At 33.8% G+C, this 18,529-nt stretch overlaps 1 protein-coding gene across 1 annotated transcript in view; it reads right to left on the bottom strand.

Annotated features, from left to right (window-relative positions):
* Positions 1–16,360, bottom strand: part of LOC120775048 — a 64,049-nt gene extending 47,689 nt beyond the window's left edge. Inside the window, exon 1 of the mRNA XM_040105025.1 lies at positions 16,323–16,360. The gene's annotated coding sequence lies outside the window, so the exon portion shown is untranslated. The remainder of the gene's footprint in view (positions 1–16,322) is intronic.
* Positions 16,361–18,529: the final 2,169 nt, after the last annotated feature.

The raw sequence follows: 18,529 nt of genomic DNA, 5'->3' as shown, positions 1-18,529 counted from the left end.
GAGTCGACCTCTACAACAATTTCTGCAGCTGCCTGCCACCGCAGCTAAGTTAAGCAATTTTCGTTGCTCACCACAATGCTGTCTCGTTGCCTCGCTGCCGGGCTGTCGCCGCTGAGCTTTGCTAAATTTCACCGCCACGAATTGACATGTTGGAATTTATTTGGTATGTTCTACGTAGCCGGCTGCTGGTGTGCAAATAGCCGGGCATGTAATATATCGAACGCCGTTTACAGCTATTTTTTACTCTTCTGCGTCTGGCTGCTAGGTGCGCGAAGAATAATGACTGGCTAGCAAGATGACCGGCTGCCTTGCTGCTCGACTGACCGCTCCAACAACGTTTAGAATTTTTGTGTTTTTGTTTTTATCTTGTGCTTTCTGCTTATTTCGTTTCCGCTTGTTGGTGCTGATTTATTTTATTCTCGCTGACATATTAACATTTCTTTCCGTCAAGCATTTGCGGCATCTGATTGCCGCTATTTCCTTCCTGTTCTACGATTTTGCCTTGCAAGTATGCGTCGTCTGAAATTATGTTGTTAAGCCATTAAATCGTCTATAATTTATTGAACCGTTTGACCACATTCACAGTGTATTTGGTAAATAATGAGGCAGTTGTGAGCAACGCAGGAAATGTCGTTGAGCAGTTAAATCCTTATTTTTTTGTTGCTATGTGATTACGGATTGCAGTAACTGCCTCAATTTGTTTTGTTCGAAAATTGTGGGTAAAATTATGAAATTGTGATATAAATTGAAGTTGAATAAATGAGAAATGAAATTTATTTGTATAAACTTTAAGTTAAGTTTTTACTAATAAATTTCCCATTGAGCAACTTTGGCTTTGAAGATATAAAATAAATAAAAATATATATTTTTCTCCAGTGTTATTTATAGAACGTTTCATATTTCGATATCAATGAGACAAATTTGTTGAAATGGCCATGAAGACATTAAAAATTAATATTGAGTCTTTAACTACCAGCTTTCCAAGAGATGTCGGGACCTGAATTTTATCCTCTGATATTTTATCTTTTTCTCTTGATATTTTATCCATTATTCCGAACTTGCATTGAGAAGCTATTGCTCTTAATAATCAATAATTTTTGCACTCAAATATGTCGAACTTTATGCCTGAAAAAGTGTTTGTGCGGGGTTTTTTTTACATTACTTTAATATGAAGAAAACCTCAGCCGAAATCCAACGTGCTTCAGGAAGTTTATAGTGAAAAGTTGGAAATATTTGAAAGCATTGAAATCGGGCCATATGAATTCAAGTCAAGAGACGTTAAAATACGAGTTTACATGTCAGAAATGCTGCTTGAACGCTACTAAAAGAAGTCCCTAGTGCATCGGCTATTGATTGGTGGTGAAAATAAGACCAAACCAATGGTAAAGCCAAATATCCATTTTGCCAAGTTACTCTATATTTGGTGTGACCAGAAGGGCATTACATATGAGCTTCTTAAACCAAATGAAACCATTAATGGGTAACGCTACAGATAAAAACTCATCAAGGCGAAGGAATGATTGCCGAAAAACGCCCGAATTCGGCTACTAAACACGGAGCAATAATTTTCCAGCAATGACAGCGATCGGCCTAACAGGACCGGTTTTTGCAGGACCAGTTAAAAACTATATTTGCAAAACTACGGCTGAAAAGTTTCGCCTCCGACTTACAGCACCGATCTTGCCTCTTCTGACTACTATTTATTCCGATCCATGTAAAATGGCCTCAATGGAAAACCCTTCACATCAGAACTGAGTACCAAAAATTCTTTTGGAATGGAACTCACAAAGTGCCATAAAGTCGAGAAAATGTAAATATTGTAAAGTCATATGAATTCACTAAACATAAAACTTCGATTTCACCCAATATTGTCACGATTTATTATTTATTATTTATTGGAGGGAAGGACATGACTCAATTTTCTTCCTAACTAATAATATCATTTGAGGTCACTAAAATTTGTATGTATATGAAGAAGTATATACACGCCTTCTTTCTTATATTCAAAAATATTAGCTTTTCATTTTCATGAAAAATATCAAAGTTTCTAAGTAATGTTTTAGAGAGTCACGGTTCTATTGGTCGTATCATACGCTATATAAAGTGAACGTGACTCTCCTCAGATTTATTTGGTTTCACCCTATATTATTATTTTATTTACAAGTGAGTTTATTTTTTTATTTAGTGGTTTTGAATTATAATTTTACACGGGTATGTAGACCCCAGGGTAGATACAAGTAATTGTTGAAAACTAAAACAAGATCATAGCAGAGTGAAACTCATCGGAAGCCAAAGATAAAATAAAAATCATTAAGAATAATTTATTTCGATTTGTGTCAAAACTACGAGCCCTAAAGAAAAAAGTTATAAGACAACGTTATAGGTAATGAAAAGGCCTATAACTTTGTTATAACGAGTTTTTTTCACATAACTTCAAAATTTAGTTGAAAATTTTAAATAACCAAGCCAAATTTTTTTATTTTTTTTATCTTGCACAACAAGTTTTTTCTCTCACGAAATTTGGTAGAAACTTACCGTCTTATGTTTCAAACACACTATTTTTTTCTGTTTATATTGACGGAATATTGAAAAAACCTTAATATTCAATCAAAACATCTGAAATGAAGATAATGAAGAAATTCGTTATATTATGCAATTTTTGTAAAAACAAGAAGAATGCCACGCAAGTCACCAATGACAATTGTTTATGGAGACGATGCTGTATCAGTTCGTGTAGCACAACAATGGTTCTTTCGCTTTCGTTCTGGATATTTCGATGTAAATTATGGAAAAGATTGACCAGGACGGTCACATAAGCAGCCATGACATCACTAAGGAACTTAACAAATGGTTTTGAAACATTTAAGAAAGCCTAGCTACGAAAAGAAGCTCGATTTTTGGGTACCACATGAATTGTCTGTGAAAATTGTAATTGACCATATTAACATCTGCGATTCTTTGCTGAAACGAAATGAAATCGAACCATTTTTGAAGCTAATGCTAACAGGAGGCGCAAAATGGATCAAATACGACAATAATGTGCGAAGAAGATCATGGTCCAAGCGTAGTGAAGCTCAACAAATGGTCGCAAAGCCAAGATTGACGCCTCAAAAGGTTATGCTGAGTGTTTGGTTGGATTGGAAAGAAATCATCCACTATAAGCTGCTACAGCCTGGTCAAACGATTGATTCTACATTTTACTGTCAACAGCTGATGAGATTGAAGCAAGCAATCAAAAAAAAACGACCAGAACTGATCAAAAGAAGGGCTTCGTGTTCCATCAGGATAACGCTAGGCCACACACATCTTTGATGACTCGTCAAAAACTGCGAGAGCTTGGCTGGGGTGTTTTGTTGCATCCACCTTACATCGGACTACCATTTGTCTCAGTCAATGCAGTACTCTCTTAGTGGGGAGTAAAGTTGGCTTCAAGAGAAGCCTGTGAAAATGACTTGTCGCAGTTTTCCGCCGAAAAGTTTTACACTGATGGAATAATGTCTCTAGCGGAAAAATGATAAAAAGTGGTCGACCAAATGGTATTTGGTTCATTAAAGTTCAAAATAAATATAAAAAAAATAAGTTGAAGTTTGATCAGAAATACGAAAAGACTTTTTCGACTACCCAATATTTTTTTTATATTCATCATATTATATTCCTCCTTTTTACAGTATTTCTGTTGACGCTTTATCTAATTTTCAAAATATTTATGTTAAACGTTTTGCTCAGTACATATGTATATAGATTTCTTTGCTTCTGTTGGTGTAGCTGCGCGTTTTTTTTTTTGACGATTGAGCGTCATTTTCGATATCTAAACATGCTACCATAATTTGTAGACAGTTCTGACTCTTAAAAGTTAATCGCCGTTTGCATAAATTCAACTCACGATAATGGTGATCATACGAGTATTCTTCAAATTTGAGAAAACTTTCTCTAGGACCTATACCATTTCAAAATTTTTTCTAGTGGGGATACGACTTTTTCACACACAAACTTCGGCAAACAAAACAGTGAAGATGTGGTCTTGAAAATTCACCTCGCTCATCGAACGCACACCGAATTTAAGTCATACATATTCACTGTTTTAACAATTTCGTTTAAGAAAATAAGCTTAAAAAGTATTTTTTTTCTATGAATTGACATAAAATATTAAAAATCTACAAATCAATTTAGTTCTCAGACCCGCGTTGCAGCTGCAGTCTAAGTGGTATCAATAATACCCAAATAAAAAGGCTTAAAATGCAAGAATTAATAAAAAACAGTTCAAAAAATAAATAAAAAGCAGAACTTGGAAGTAATAGGAAGTACAGCAGCTGCCATAAATGTAATTAGGTTGAAAATCCCAGAGTGCAGACTAGTTCGGCTCGCGACGACATGCAACAAACAACATTCTTTGGAGCCACCACCATGTACATAATACGGTGGAACGGTGGCACGGCAAAGGCAGCATTTTCCACAACTCATCAACATCAATGAGATACGCGCAATGCGCTTATAATTACCAGCATAAATCGGTGTTGCAACTACTTAAACACATACGCACACATACATATGTATGTATATATGGATACATACACACATACATGCAAGCGACTAGAAGCTGTGAGTTTTGGACGACACGAACGCCGCTGAATTAGAAATACAAAATAAAGAAAGCGTCGAAGATGCACAAATACATACATGTATGTATATATATACACATACAGATGTGTGAGCGTGTGGCGAGTTGCGCACTAAATACGCTCAAAACGATTGAATGGCACCTGAACCATATTTAAGCTACAATAACGGCCAAAGTAAGCACAAAATGCAATTGCAGCTGTCCGTCTGCCCGGCTGCCTCACCGTCTGTCTGTCTGTCTGTCTGTCTGTCTGTCTGTCTCTATATTTGCTTAGCCAGTTGCTTGCTTGGCACCGTCCGTCGACTGGCTGGCCACTTATAAGTCGGCACATAAATTAGTTATGGTATTAGTGAACAGTTAATTTGCTGAATTTCTAGAATTGTAAAATGATTAACGCAAATACGTGTCCAAACCAGGTGAATTCAGACTAAACTGCGGCAAATGAGCGCGAGAACGGCACCAAACCAAAGCCAGCAACCCCATTTAACTCGAACTGTTTTGGTTTGGCTGCGTCTGTGCCTTGATTTGGCTTGAGCTAAATGAGCCATTAAATGTGTTAAATATTAACGACGCGATGGCAGGATTTTCATGTTGCAACAAAAACAAAACAATAACAACAAATAAGCAAAATAGCAAAAGCAGTGGCAACGTCTGCGCGTCCTGTTTGCCTGCAGCTGCTGTGTGGCGAACAAACTAAAGCCTTAAACACACGCACTACAAAAAAATAAGTGCTAAAACAGATAGAACAAGAAAAATACCCTTCACAGCTGCATTTATTATAGCATAGAAGGGTATACAAATATCTTTATCTTGATTTTGAACGTTCAATTTGTATGACAGCTACATGCTATAGTGAGCCGATCTGAATAATTTGTACGGAAATAATACCGCTATTTTTAAGCAATAATTCAATCGAAATTTTATGCGCATATCTCATGAAATATAAAGTTTTTCCATACAAGAACTTGATTTGAAACGCTCAGTTTGTATGGCAGCTATATGCTATAGTGATCCGATCTATATTGTTTGTTTCGAGTTTATACCGCTATCTTCGTTAATAATCCGAACCAAATTTCGTGATGATATCTCGTGAAATATAAAGCTTTTCCATACAAGAACTTGATTTGAAACGTTCAGTTTGTATGGCAGCTATATGCTATAGTCGTCTGAACTAAACAATTTCTTCGGAGATTGTACCGCTACTTAAGGCAATTATTTATGCCGGATTTTGAGAGGATATCTCGTCAAATAGAATGTGTCTCCATACAAGAAGTTGATTTCAACCGTTCAGTTTGTATGGCAGCTATAAGCTAGAGCGGTCCTATATCAGTGAGTCCAACAAATAAGTAGTATCTTGTAGTGAAAAGAACATGTGAAAAATTTTGTATCGATATCTCAAAAACTGAGGGACTAATTCACCTATAACCAAACACCCTGTTCAGGGTATAAAATCATGCCGCAAGCAAGTCAGCCTGCGTGCCAGCGCACAAGCATGAGGCAAAGTGTAATAAAATATGCAGTCAAAAGTCAAGAAAAATAAATTGCAAACAAAAAAGAAGCCAAAAAAAAAACAACAACAGCGATAACAAAGTTGCAGACAAATAACGCAGGAAGCGTGGAATGTCGCGTAGAACTAGCGCTCAAAATGCGTGCGTGTTGCAAGCTGCATAGAACAGGCTGTGCCACAGCGACCACTACGAGTTAGCAGACGTCTGAGTGGCCAAGGCAGCGTCTTGTTTACACACACACACACACACGTTCACATATATTTAAAAATGCATTTCCACCTTTTTCGCGGCTTCCTCCGCATTACTCTTTTTTATTGTTTGGCAGTTTTGCAATTTTCGGCTGCCTCTCAATATTTTGCCGTTATTTTATGCATTTCTATATATTTTGCATGTTTTTTCTATTTTTATTTTGCGGTTTGTATCGCCTCTTTGCAACATTGCAACGCGTTCAATTGTTGTTGTTCAACTGTATACGTATATATGTATACCAACATACGCATGTATAAAACAGTTTCGTTACAAGTTCGTTGCTTAAGTCTTTTGTTTTTCTTTAAGGATGTTTGTATGCGCTTTAGTCAAATATTCGTTGTGCTGCCATTGCCGCTGCCGCTGCCACAGCATGAACCGGTCACTTTTCAGCAAAAGCTTGTTTGTGTTTGGTTGGTCGTTTGTTTTCGTTGTCTGTCTTTCTTATTTTTTTGTTTATTTGCTTGCAAATAGTTGAAATTCTTTAGCGTTACTTTTTCGCGACATTTTCTTCGTACGCAGAGGTCACTTTCGGGTAGCCATAGGCAAGAAACACTTCTATTTTTCCTATATAAATGTTGAAAGCGGAAGATATGAAACATAAATTAATTTTATTAATATATACCTATTAATATTTTTGCATAAAAAAGATTCTTTGCTTTCCATGATTTTTTCCCTTGATTCCATTTGCTTTCCATGCTTAAAAATTTTAAATAACCTAAATTAATCTCAATTTTAAATTTTTACGTTAACTTTTTGATTTATAATTTGAATGGTTTTTACTTAAACAAAATAAATAAAATTAATAAATATTTGACTAAAATTCCTTCATCATAAATAAAAAATACATGAATTGTTTACAAATAGAAACGAAAACTTTATTGCTGGTTTAAGTATCCGAAAGATCGTGCTTGAGGTTTACTTGATGTTTGATACAATATTTGTCAATGGATAAAGGAATAAATTTAAAAATCTAAACCTAAAATTGATATTTTTGTTTTGGGACTTTTTTTATAAACCTCGCGAAAGGTAAGCAATGGGAAGCTACAGCATTCTGAAGAGCGCCTACCGCAACTTAAACATTTCTTCATTCAACTTCCCAATCAACATTCATTAACATTTCCGGTGATATTTTCAATAATCAAACGTTTTATCTCAAAACTTCATCGTTGCCGTTTAAATTTTGCATTCAAAAATAGAAGAATAATACTAGTGGATCCGACCACGCGTTGCTGTGATATATGTACATATTATACTATTATTTATATAATAAACTATCCAATACAATATTCCTTTTTTTACGAATAAAGGCGAAAACGTTTTTGTCGGTATAAATATCCAAGGGATTGTACTTGAGGTTTAATTTTGAAAATGTTCATACAAATAAATTTCATAGGAAAAAATAACGAATTTAAGGCTGCTTTCTGAATGTTTGGTTACAAGCATTTCTGTTCAGTTAATAGAGTTGTCCGCTTAATAGATTGTACTTAATAACCATCAACAAATTGTGGGTCCGGCCAATGTATATGTTTAATGGAGATGTCCGCTTAATAGAGCGTTCATTTAATAGAGCTCTCACTGTATTTTTTATTTATAGACTATTTTTACTATCCTATCTTCTAAATTGGTTCGAACTGAACACGGTGTGCTAAATTTTTCTAAAATCGGTTCATCAATCGGTTTCGCGGACAAACAACGCGACACCTAAATTTTATATATACAGAAGATAAATATATATTTTTTCTTAATTTTTTTTTTTTTTTTTAACAATAATAAGAGTGATAGATTATTGCATGAATTACTGGTGATTTTTGACATTTTTGTACAGCAAAGCAACTTTCCTTTTTTTTTAATTAAGGGGTCCGCTTTTAAAATTTCTTTAAAAAATCGATTTTTTTTATTGTACAAATCGAAGGCTCAAATTGTCTAGAATATGTTGATAAAACGTTTTTTCGATCCGTCGCAACACGCCTTTGAACGGACCTATGTCCTGAGCATTGATGGACTGTTTTCGAATTTTGACACGCGTTTACTTGAAACAAGATTTTTCTAATCAGCGGGCATTCTCGTTTTTGTCTCATTCAACCAAGTATCTTCGCGGTTTGCCCGCCTAAAAGAAGACAAAATTCTCCGGCGCTGTAACCTACAAAATCGAAATATTTTGATCATGAATGATTTTTTTCAACATGTCAAAGTGGAAAAACCATGCGAAAAAACGATACTTTATTTTTAAGTGGCCGCCATTTTGTTTCCGTAAAGAATTTTTTCATGTTTTTTAGGTTGGGCGCCTCTACGGAATGTTATCATTAGGATTCGTTTGATTTTCTGCTTGTAGACAACGAATTGCGACCCGTATCGTGCCCGCAGATGAGGTCGGTTTTCAAAACCCCTTTTGCTGGAGCCGCCATTTTGTACGCCTTTTTTGACATCCAACACTCAAAAACTCTGATTTTATAGATGAAACCTGAATAAACATATTGCAGAATAGCGCACATGTCTCAGTCAGTTCACTTCTTCAAAAAAAAAAAAAATATCAAATATTAGGTACTTTTTGCACAATTATATAAGAATTTCAGTCAATAAAGCGAAGAAATCTCAAGTTGCACAAGCAGTCAGTTGAGTAAGAAAATCAAAAACCTGAAAGCCAAAAAATTTCCCGGTTACGACCTGATTACTGACGAGGTTCTAAAACAGCTTCCTCCAATAAGTATAGTAGAAGTTACCAATATTATTAAATGTTGGCACGAACTTATTGGAAAACTATTGAAGTTATAATGATTCAAAAGCTAGGAAAACCAGGATATGATGTATCTTCTTACAGGTCCATATCATTTCTACTTATAATATCGAAACTTTTTAAGAAAATTCTCATGAAACGTTTCAATGAAATCATGGAACGAAAAACCATAATTCCATTGTATCAGTTTGCAACCAACTGAGCCAACCATTATATGATTAATAAATTCCATAGAATTACACACATTATTGAAAAAGCCTTTGAAGAAAGAATATCTGTTCTACCGTGACGAGTATTCTATGCTTAGGGAAATAAAAGCAGGAGTTCCACAAGGTATGGTGTTAGGTCTTCTTCTTTATATTGTATTCATGCATGACCTGCCAGTAGACTGAAATTATACAACAGCCACATTTGCAGATAACACCTCGTTGAATGCTGTTGGTGGTAATGAACACGAGTCAACTACTATTTTTCTGTAAATAACGACTTAGAATGAGCAAAAAGATGGCAGATAAAACTCAGCAGCTTCTTGAAGAGATAATGAGGTGTGCAAAATTTCAAAATTATATCTTAAAAACTGAGGGACTAGTTCGTATATATGCAGACAGACAGACGGACAGATGGACATGGCTAAATCGACTCAGCTCAACATCCTGATCATTTATATATATACTTTATAGGATCTCCGTCGCTTCCTTCTGGGTATTACAAACTTCGTGACAAACTACTATAACCTGTTCAGGGTATGAAAATTCATGGTAAAGAACTTATTAACCCCTTTTATGCTTTAAGAAATGCATTTATGAAGGGTATTTTGGTACAGACGTAGTATTCAAATTTTTAAAAGGTCCAAAACTAAAGGTTTCATATACATACATATATTATATAACATATATTTATATCTTAATAACGCTTCCCCAATGAAACCTAACAACATTCGAATAATTGTACGGAGAATTATCCAAATCATTAAGTTTTTGAAAAATTTCATAGAATTTCTTAAAGGTCTCTTTGAATGTAGGCATACATGTGTACATATAATACAACATATAATTTGGGCGGTGTTTTGTTGCAAATCGAGAAGAACTGTCAACCGCCGCTTAATAAATTACAGTACAAAAACAAAATCCTTTTAAATCGACCCTCCCAATAGACGAGTGAAAACTTAAAATATAGCAAAAATATTACTAACACCATTGGGACTTCAAACCCCATACAAAAAGTTTGAATGCCAATGTGCTCTTAAAAACTACTTACATTCTCATACAAAGTAAATTCCCACCATAAATTATAAACAAAACTAAAATAACAACATAAATTAGTACCGTTTAAAATTCGATTAAATAGGCGTTAACTAAACGATTTCCTCACACTCGAGTAATCCATATTTACAACAATAAATGCTATATAAAATCATGCCATGAAATTCAGATTTATTACGGCAGCCAGCTTATGGGAATTAATGACCTCATTAATGTAAATTTTTAATTTACGGATATATAATATTTTCTGACCATATCAAAGCAATTTAGCTAGCGACACCAATATAACGCTGAAGAAAGCGTTACAGTTACCTACATATAAATATGTCTACAAAGCATTCATTCATTGATTTTGCAGACTCTTTCACATCCACACACAAATACACACATTCACCTGTATCCAACTATGATCACTTGTTTCCAGCTCTCGAACGCTCTACAGTCTGCATAAATTATTCATTTCCATTGTGAGGCAGCACAGCTTAAGCTGCTATTTACATACCGATGCTCTGAGAGCGCTACTTTTACTTGTCAACACCGTTAGCGGAATTTGCATATTCAATCAAAACAAAGAAATCAAATTGTCGTACACAAATGCTTAATCCGACAACGGTATTTTATCGATATGGAATTCGATTGGCTAACCGATTTTTGTTTATTTTAGCAATTTTTTGAGACTCTATTGAGTGCTGGACCATTGATGAAAAGTAAAATGAAGGCAAAAACTAAGTCAATAAAAGTAAAAGTGGAAAATCTTGGCTCATTGTGGAAATACATTTTTGTTTGCCGCGTAATAATATTATTCAGATTGTAATATGTTTATTTTGGGAAAGGTTTTATGAGTGATTTATTTGTGATTTTCAAAGATAAATATTTTGAAAGTAAATCACAAACCAGTTTAATTAGTTAAAATAATTTAAATTAAACAAAATAATCAAATACAAATTTAGCTTACCCTGCTTGGAAATCGAAACTCTTCTCCAACCATCTGTTCAAAACTAATAGTAATTTTCATAGTTTTTAGGTCGTGATTTATAATAAATGTTTTTCTAAAACATGAATTGCTAGTGAGAAAAAAAAATTATTTCATAGCTAAGCATACTTCAGCTGAAAGATTTTTTACAAGCTTTACCTAATTTGAGGAAAAATGGCCTTCGAACTGGAAAACAGCGTGGGAAAGACAGTTTTCCGACACTTTTGAATGCTCAGAAAGGACCAATACAGAAACCACTACCATTAAAAGTCCCTTCACTGGTTTGAAAATTTTATCACTTTCGAATTTCCAATCAACTCGCTTCCTTTTTTTATTTTTATTTTTAATGTGGTATAGCGAACTGATCGTCTTACTTCTAAGGAATTGATATAAAATTCGGTCCCCAATCTTCTTGCTTTTCCATTGAAAAGAGAGGTTATCAATTGAAGACACAATATGCATTTTATTTATATGTGACCTGGTCTACGAAAAGGGAGCTAACGTGCGAAAACTAGTTTTCTGGGAAAATCTGTTTCTCGTTATCTCATTAATTGTTCTCCTTTTTTTTTGACACCTAAGCCCCCTTTCCCTAGACCAGGTCACATATATACAAAAACCGAAGCGGCTTTGGTATCCCTAAAGTCTCGTCTCTTAGCTAAGATGGTGAAAGGATGTCTGATCTCTCAGTGGTTTTAACTTATTTCACGATAATCCGCCAATGAATTTCAGGGCATAATGATATTGCTGATAACTACGAAACAGTTGGACTGACCAGACCAGGCACCACCATACAATTAGACACCGAAACGTATGGAATTTATATGCCTCTGACTACTTGTAGATATTTAATCGGCAAACATCTTCCAAGAGGAAACATTTTCTATGCCAATGCAAGTTTTTGTATAGGAAAAGAATCGCCATGATCAGTCGAGGGTTTCTTGACGATGTTTCCAAGGTAGCAGAAATAAAACTTTTAGTACTGATGAACGGTTTAGAGAATACATAATAGTGTATAAGAATTTTAATGCCGTTAGTTTAGACCTCCTAAAGGTCTAGGTGTGTGTCGTCGGACATCTACTCCACCTAACTTCTCCAGAAGGAATTATTACAATATTCTTGTTTTAAAAAATACACTTGAGAAGATCTTGAAATACATTGTGACCAAAATGTACGCGGAAGTTGTGGGTAAAAATATCGAGCAAAATATTTGTCTCAAATTTTGTATTTCTAACCGAATTTCGAGTGCTAAATCGTTGCGAATGTTCGAAAAGGTGATCAAATTTTATCAAAAATATAAGCCTTCGAGCGGTACAAAGTCTTCGAAGACGGTCATTGACACGCATTGTTCTGGAGGAATTTCGATCTCTTCCACTGATGAAAATATGAAAAGAGTGAAAGATATGATGCTTGAAAATCGTCAGGCAAGTGTCAGAAGAAAAATGGCAACTCGGCATACTATCTCGTGAGTTCGTTGCATTACTCGTCTCAATAAAGTTGAATTTTTTTCGGAAAGGAGTACCGTAAACAGAGTTCTTTGGACATGCGTGATCGTGCGAACTCCGATCTCACATTCATGGAGAGCGTCATAACTGCCGATAAGACGTGAGTTTATGAGTTTGACATGCAAACAAGTCAACAATAATCGGAATAGAGGGAAAATCGAGACGAAATAAGAAAGACCACGCCAAAGCCGCTCAAAAATCAAAGTGATGCTCATTGTTTTTTACGATGATCGTGGTTTGGTGCATTATAAATTTGTTCCGAAGGGACAGACGATGCACCATCGCATTGAACCACGATTGTGATCAAAATTCAAGCCGAAAACCATATTCATCAGTTTTGGTTGCGTGGTATTTTTTCTTGTTCCCCAAACAGAAATTCCGTTCCGTGGAAACCATTTTCAGTGGATCGAAGAAATAAAACAAAATTCGCTGAAGCAGCTGAAGGTCATCCCAAAAACTGCTTATGAAAAGTGGTTCGAGGACTGGAAAAATCGTTGTCATAAGTGTATTACAATTGGTATCCACCAACTTTGAAGGCGATAAAATAAAAATTGATGAATCATTAAATATTTCGCTTTTTGGTTAGAATTTCCGGGTACTTTTTTGTCAACAACAAACGTTTATAAATTGCTCTCCTAAAATAGCTAAAAATAGGTATATTTTCTAAATACACATACACCTGTTGTTTGTACATATCTACAGAAACCTTGCCTGCAGTCATTTAACTGTATCCCAAAAATCAATGTCTTCCGCAGCATTGACTGATTGCTAAATCTACAAGACAAAAAAATTGCGCTAAAAGCAAAACCGTACAATAACAAAAATATCATTTTTTTGCTGACCCAATAAACTCTTTAAGCAGCCACAACGAATCAATCCTACCCAATAATATTCCCGACAACACCATAAATTATCGTTTACGCGCGCAAAAAACACCCAAAGCCGCATACTTGTCAAGTGCTGCGTTGCGCATGCGTGACTTGCCGAGTAGCGCAGCAAAAAATAAATAATCAACAACAGCAACAACCTAGACATTAAGTGGCCAAAATCTACCTGCACGCATTAAGGTGTGTGAAATTTTTGCGGACCACAAATCAATCAAAACCCCCAACGACCTTTTCATTTTCTCTTTCCGCAGACGGTGTGCTTTGCTTTGTTATTGTTGCTGTGCGTTTTTTTTTATTGCTTTGTGTCTTTCTTTCTCATCTCGTCTTAACGCTTTCTTTGAGAACTATTGTGTGCCAATCAGTGGCGATATTCAATTCAATTTACGACTTCTACAAGCGACTTTTATTTCTATTTAATCTGCGCCGATACACGAGTTCGCCTTTTGAAGCCAACAATAACAACAATGGCAGCGTTTTTATGCGATTTTCTGCTGATTTTTTTTCTTTCATTTGCACCTGCCCACATTTGTGCGGTTCACTTGTAAATTAATAAAATTTTAATCCACCACACTGGCATCGATATTTGCTAATAACTCTAAAATTTGATTTTCTTAGATCGTAAAAGCTATTTACATTACTTAAGACATAATAGATGGTCAGTTGCTCTAGCAATTTTATGGCATCACCTATAGTTATTTTGCCGCACTGCGTGAATGCAGTTATTATGCTTGTCACCGTAATGTGTACCTTCATGCTGCTAACTTATCGGCTTGTAGCGGCCAAGGTAAGAGCACCGCTTGAGAAATCAATAGCTCTTCGTTAAACAATTTTAGAAGCAAGGGCACTGAGTTTCTTAATATTGATGTCTCTTCAACACAAATCAAATATTTCTTATTTTCACTTAACTATAGTTATAACGGATGAACCAAGTAGAGGTACTTTTTTCAATAACATTTTTTTGAGAGATGACGCGTGAGTCGTGTCAAGTTATCATGTTATTTTTGTTCAATATTGTTCGCCATTTTATCACGGAAAGACCAACGCCTGAAAAACCTTTCAACTTTATTATGGAAATTCACGTTCTGTAAAAATTATGTTTCGCGCGTTTCGCTCAACTTACTCGTATGATTAACATAATCGGCCTACTCACAACACCTTCATCCATCTTGAGACCCTGCATTGCTTATTGGATAATATTCGATCGAATAGACCTCATGCTGCACGCAGTGAAGCAAATATAGCAGCCGCAGCTGAGAATGAGAGTAAGATCTTAAATTGAAAGCGTACAAAATACAGCATGGACAAGAACTGAAGCCGTTCGACCTTTATAAGGGACATCGCTGTGCTCTATGGGTTCTTGAAAAGTTGAAAGAAGTTGCGACGTTTTCGAGCCAATGTGTTCAGCTATGAGGCTCATTTCTGGCTTAACCCATAGTTAAGGTTTTCTTTAAAAGACAATTTCATAATCATTATTACGACAAAAGTGAAATCTTTATCATTTTCGTCTTGTTTTTACATTTTGTTTACTAGAATAAATCATAGAGGGCTGTATTGATGATCGCATATTCACTCAAACTTTCAAACTTCCTGGATCCTGAATTTGGCTCACAAACGAGGTTTGCACGACGGTATACCATCTTAAAATATCTTTCCGTGAACACTACACTTTTTACAATTACATCAGAATAATAAAATTCATTGTCAAACATTATTATCTTGGTGCCATATGGTACTTTGTCGCATTTCGGCTCATCTACCACACGTTTTGCTGACGTCACTTTAGCATGCGCCTGAAAATGGTTGAGAGAGCATCTTAGTGAGATAAACATTTGGTTTTCTTAATAGATTGTGACAAAAAAGCAGCCGGAAAGTGTAATTGCATTCTCCGGGTAAATGATATTGGGCAGTCAAAAAAGTCTTTTCGTATTTCTGATCAAACTTCAACTTATTTTTTTTTATATTTAACAAATATGTACCATTTTGGTGGACCACTTTTGTGAGATTTTTACGCTACAGACATTATTCGATTAGTGTAAAACTTTCAACAGTGTAAATCGAAATTTCAAAATTTCCAGAGCAGAAGCGAGCGGACCATCGTTGTGCTACACGAACTGCATATTCTCCGTAAACTTCACAAATTTCATTGGTGGCTTGCGTGGCATTCTTCCCTTTTTTATATAAAAATTTCAAAATATAGCGAATTTCTTCATTATTTTCACTCATTTTTGAACAGCTTTAACTTTTTTTTCAACTTCCCCGAATTTAATTTTTTTTTGGTTAAATGAAAAGTGAAATCTCACCTTTTCAACGCTACATGGTAAGACATAATGCATGGTAAAACACAATAACGACTGCAACGACATTTATTGACAAAATACGAAAATTTTCGACTATCCAATATTTTAAAATCTAACGTTGAGTTGAATGAAGATGGGATTTATTATTCATTTAGAAAAGCATTAACTTCTTTTTAACATTTCTAACACAAAAGTCATCGATTGAAGCCTAATCTTACTTTCTACTAATATTACTTTTTTTACACAATAAAATTCAAATTTTAATATAATATAATAAATATATTGTACTCACCTCAAAAACACTGTAAATCAATTAATCCAAATCGCTTAAAAGCAACAAGCCCTATAATCCTTGCAAGCAATATGTTTGTATATTGAATGTTGATTTCTATAAGACATGTATAAAAGCAAAGAAGAAAGCAAATTTAATATGCTGAATATATACATATATATATGTTTGGACGTTTATTAAAAAGAATGATTGTATGTTAAAAAAATTAAATCAGTACTAAAAAAAATTTAAAAAATGTGAAAAAAAATTATTTAATAAAAAAAAAAAAAAATATTAAATACAATCTTTTTTAAATTATTTAAATTTTTGAAAAAAAATTAATAAAAATTAAAAAAATTATTAAATACAATCTTTTAAATTATTATTAAATAACATTTTTTCATAATTTTTAAACTCGAATTCCTTATTGAATATTTTTTTTCATATTTTTTATACTTTTTTTTTGGTACCGATTTAAATTTTTTGTATTTAATAAAATTTTTTTGTTGAAAATACTTTTCATAACTTTTTTATTATTGATTTAATTGTTTTTATGATATTTTATATATTAAAAAAATTTATTAAATACAATCTTTTAAATTATTAAATTATTTTTAATTTTTTTTTTTTTATTTATAAATATTATAATATAATTATTTAAAAATTAAAAAAAAATTATAATATTAAAAATTAGTATTAAATACATTTTTTTCATAATTTTTAAACTCGTATTTCTTATTGAATAATTTTTTTTCATATTTTTAAAACTCTTTTTTTTGGTACCGATTTAAATTTTTTGTATTTAATGAAAACTTTATTTTATTAAAAATACTTTTCAAAATTTTTGTTATTATTAATTTAATTGTTTTTTATGATATTTTAATTTTAATATTAAAAATATTTTTATTAAAAAATAATATTTAATAAATAGTACCTAAGTATTTTTAATATACTTTTAATGAAGTTTTTGGTATTGATTTAATTTTTTTAATACTATTTTAGAATTAATAATCTCCAAAAATTTAATAAGTTGCTTAAAATTGTATTGTAATAAGAAATAATAATTTAATACTAAAAAATTAAAAAAAAAAATATGTATTAAAATATGTTGTAATAAAAAATAATTAAACCAATATTAAATAAATAAATAGAAAATGTATTTTATTAGCACAAAATTAATTAAAATTGTATTTCATTAAATATATAACGTTTAAAAAATTTCTGCTTATATATTTTAATTATTTTCTTCCAGGTAACTATAAATTTAATACGAAATGTGATTTAATTTGCACCAACGAATGAGCGCTCAGCGCATAGCAAAAAACCCACTCGTAAATTGAAAACATAATAACCATAGCATGAAGCGAAAATAAAATAGTAGTAGTAGCTGGCCACATTTAAGTCACTGAAGGGGAAATTCGGCGCAGCTTGTCTATCCGCACGTCAAACAGGCTACTTGGCTACTCGCTTTTTCTCTTAACGCTATTAGCGCGCTTCGCACAGCTTGGCTACAACTCGGTTGGCGGCGGCATGCAACCACCAGACCGATAAAAAATGCAGCGCACACAGCTATAATATGTATTATTAATTAGCGCCTGCGAGCTCGCGTCTGCCACCGAGAAATATGGATCAGTGGATCAATGGCATGAATAGAGGCAGCGGCGGCTGCATGGAAAAAACACAACGTCAACGGCAGACGACGCTAAGACTGGGGTAGAATGTTAAAATAAACACACAGACATGCATGCATATTTATATGTACATAGATTTATATGCAGACATACATAAATACCTACATAGTCACACTTACATCCATGGAATATATACTTAGAAGCAAAAATAGCCGCATAGCTGTAGAAATATGGCGTTAGTTCTGAATGTTATTCTACACTCTGCCAAGCTGATGGATGGGAGAAAATAGCTGCACACTGCAACAGTAAATAGCTAACACAGAAACACCAAAAAAGACACAATAAGAACAAATAAATGGTGGGTAAGAGTGGAGAAAAAATGAAGCGCGAATGGCTTTTGAGCTTTGGAAAATAGAATTATAGCAACAAGCAGTGTGCAACACAGCCATGCAGCAAGTGGAAACACACACATACACATATTCATACTGGATATATGAATAAATAACAAGTGAACGTGCGCGCATGCGCAGCAAGTCAAGCGGGTAAAATTCGAAATTTGCGCGCTAGAAAAAAGTGAGAAACTTTTAATGCGCAGAA

Source organism: Bactrocera tryoni, chromosome 4 (assembly GCF_016617805.1).
Source record: "Bactrocera tryoni isolate S06 chromosome 4, CSIRO_BtryS06_freeze2, whole genome shotgun sequence".
NCBI lineage: Eukaryota > Metazoa > Arthropoda > Insecta > Diptera > Tephritidae > Bactrocera > Bactrocera tryoni.
This window is presented reverse-complemented; position numbering and strand designations above follow the sequence as displayed.